At 36.2% G+C, this 3,620-nt stretch overlaps 1 pseudogene; it reads left to right on the top strand.

Moving 5' to 3' along the window:
* Positions 1-2,466: 2,466 nt before the first annotated feature.
* LOC110217902 (large ribosomal subunit protein eL21 pseudogene) lies at positions 2,467-2,939 on the top strand (annotated as a pseudogene).
* Positions 2,940-3,620: the final 681 nt, after the last annotated feature.

The raw sequence follows: 3,620 nt of genomic DNA, 5'->3' as shown, positions 1-3,620 counted from the left end.
GTTACCCACCATTGAACCTTAGTGGAGTTAAGGCAAAGCAATTCCTCAAATCTATAATGGAACCAAGCATTATTTTGAACTTTAGTGTCAATTCAATATGCAGTAGGGGTCTGTATAATAAGCAAATATATTTTCTATAGTCTAGATAAATGTGTTTTGCTCCTGCTTTTTTTTGTATACATTTCTTTAGGTGCTATTGTGATTGATAAGATAAACTTACTTAAAAGCACTACAGAATTCATAGTTGTTTTTTATCATCATGCATTTTCTTGATCAATAGATACTAATAGGATAATACTTCTAATGTATGAGTGGGATTTGTAAAGTTGTTTGGTATTAAAAAGAGATCATGCTTCTTAAAAGTAAGCATATATCTCTAGAAGATCAAAGGCAAAAAGGAAGATGCCACATACACAAAAATATTTATAACAGGTATATAGTTTTCCTGGTTCTGCTTATTTTGCTTTGTATACCCTCATATGCCTTCCAATGTTTATCTATAATAATCATATTCACTATTTCATATAGCAGAATAATATTCCATTGTATTCATGTAACCACAACTTGTTTAGTCATTCCCCAATCAATGAGATTGACTTTGTTTCCAGTTCTTTGCTACTTCAAAAAGGGCTACTATAAATATTTTGGTGTATGTGACATCTTCCTTTCTACCTTTGACCTACTTTTTAGGATTATAAGGAATAAGTTTAGTGTGTGGCTAAGACTGCATGAGAAGAGTAGAGCCTCAGTTCTACCCTCCAGCCTGGTCTGAAGCATGCAGTGGAATAACCAGGGCATGAAGCTCAGACTTAAGGGTTATTTATGGTTCTATTACTCTGAACCAGTTGAGCTTTCCAACTGGAAGATAGTAGCTGAGTCCAACGACAATTGACTAGAATCCTACCAGGGCAAGATCCATAGGTGTAATACTCAGACCCCAACCCAGGTCAGGAACCTCTAGAGCTCAGATAAGAAAGGCAATGATGAGACTATCCTAGATCATATCACTTTAGGATCACTGAAAGCTTACAAATTCTCAGTCTGAGCTATCCCTAAGATTCTAGCATAACACCACATGAAATATCCAAAGAAAGCAGCAAGAGGGCATAAATTATGCCCAGACATTCACCCTAGAAGTAAACAGTGTTCAGCCTCATAAAAAAGTCCAAATGCATGAAACAAACCAAAAGAATGAGCAAAAAAAACAAAGAATAACACCATTAGGAGCTATTCTGGTAAAAGGGACACTCAAGGCACAAACCCAGAAGAAGAGAGTGATTCCAAAATATCCAAAAGGAAAGTAACAAGGAAAAATACAACTTGGGTACAAGTTCAACCAAAATTCCCAGAAGAGATGCAGAAATCATTAAAACAAATTTTAAAATGGTGTTTTAAAAGAAATGAGAGCACTAGAGGAAAAATTAGAAATGAGAGCCAAGGAAGAAAGAATTGGAAAAGCAATGAACAGATTGGTGCAAGAGGCACACAACATTACCCAAGCAAAAGTTAGGATGGATCAAATAAAAGCTACTAATTTCGAAACACAACAAGCATTTAAAAAACAAAGTCAGAAGTCTGAAAAAAAACACATAAAAGATCCTATAGCAAAAATAACTGGCCTGAAAAATAGGTGGAGAAGACATAATTAAAAAAAAATCATTTGACCATTTGGAAGTTATGACCAAAAAAAAAAAGAACTTAGATGTAATTCAAGAAATTATAAAAGCTATCCAGATCTTTTAGAACCAGAGGACAAAGCAAAAATAGGATTCACTAATAATTTCCTGAAAGAAATGACAAAGTGGAAGCTCCCAGGAAGATTATAGCCAAGATCCAGAGCTTCCAGGTCAAAGAAAAAATACTGCAAGCAGCCAGAAAAAAATTCAAATACTAAACAGGCAGTCAGGATCAGACAAGATTATATACCACCATAAAAGAAGGGAGAGCTTAGAATATAATATTCCAGAGGGCAAACAAATATAGGCTTACAACCAAGAATAGCTTAACTAGTAAAAATTAAGTATGATACCACTGAGGGAAAATGGATTTTTAATGAAACAGAGGACTTCTGCATCTTAATGTGGAAATAACATTGAATATTTGGAGGCTTTGCCTGTTGATTTCAAGGTCTGGTAGGCCCTACCAAACTGAAAAGGCTTTGAGTCAGTCTGATATTGTTGTCAAGTATGGACCATCTTGGCTACATACAGCAAGGCTCATTAGCAAGAGTTTGGCCACAGCTGATGACTGTCTTAGAGTTTAGTGAGTCCTAGAAATTCGTAGTTCATAGAAATTAATTATCTTGTCAGGAACATTAGCTTTATTCAATCACTAGCTGATATACTACTCTTCATCATGTCTACATGAACTGTCAAAAGAAATCTGCTTTAAAAAAATAAACTTTATTTTTTAAATTAATTAGTGCTGCTTTCTGCTGGCTCCGTCATATTCCAGTGAGTTGCCAAAATGACAAACACACAAGGAGAAAGGAGAGGGACATGATACATGTTTTCTAGGCCCTTTCAAAAACATGGTGTTGTCCCTCTGGCTACATATATGTGAATATACAAGAAAGGTGATATTGCAGATATCAAGGGTATGGGCAGGGTTCAGCAAGGAATGCCTCACAAATGTTACCATGGCAAGACTGGATGGGTCTATAATGTTACTGAACATGCTATAAGCATTGTTGTAAACAAAGCAAGATTGTAGCCAAGAGAATTAATGTGTGTATTGAGCATATTAAGCATTCGAAGAGCAGAGATAGCTTCCTGAAGCGGGTAAAGGAAAATGATCAGAAGAAGGAGGAAGCCAAAGAAAAAGGCACTTGGATTCAACTGAAGCGTCAGCCTACTCCACCCAGAGAAGCACACTTTGTGAGAACCAGTGGCAAGGAATCTGAGCTGTTGGAAACTATCCCCAAGGAATTCATGGCATAAATGGCTGTAAAATAAAAACAACAAAAAATTCTTGGGTTAAAAAATTAGTAAGTGCTAAATGTCTTTTCCCTCCACCTTCCTCTTTCCTGGAAAAAAAAATCCGTGCAAAAATGCATAGTCAAGCAAAATGAATTCCCATGTTGGTCTTGTCTAAAAATTATTCAGTATGTTGAGTTCATCACCTCTCTGTTGGGAGATAGGTAGCTTTCTTTATCATTAGTACTCTAAAATCATGACTGGTCATCATGTAGACCAGAATTCTTATGTCTCCCATAGTTGCTCATTTTTATATTGTTATTACTGTCTAAATAATTCTCCCGGTTCTACTCACTTTACTCTGCATTGGTTCATATACACCTTCCCAAGTTTCTCTGAAACTATCCCTTTTGTCACAATTATCTGCCATTACAGAGAGGTTGGATTTATACAAATGAGGCAGAACAAGATGTAGTTGAAAGTTTAGGTGGGTTTGATAAAGGGTTAGCACCTGAGAACCCTGGTGTACTACATCTTGCCATTTGTGGGGAAGGCATCTCAGGCTGATGAACTTAATTTGCGGAACATGTGTTTTATGTGAAAACAAAACAAAAATACCATGGTAAAGCAGCTGAGGTATGAGAGGCTCTTGGTTCAAGCAATGCCTGGGATACATCTTGGAGCTGCCTTAGAAAGAGATAAATC

Source organism: Phascolarctos cinereus, unplaced genomic scaffold, assembly GCF_003287225.1.
Source record: "Phascolarctos cinereus isolate Bilbo 61053 unplaced genomic scaffold, phaCin_HiC Scaffold_5;HRSCAF=322, whole genome shotgun sequence".
In the NCBI taxonomy this organism is placed as follows: Eukaryota; Metazoa; Chordata; class Mammalia; order Diprotodontia; family Phascolarctidae; genus Phascolarctos; species Phascolarctos cinereus.
Note: the sequence above shows the minus strand (reverse complement) of the source record. Positions and strands in the feature narration are given on the sequence as shown.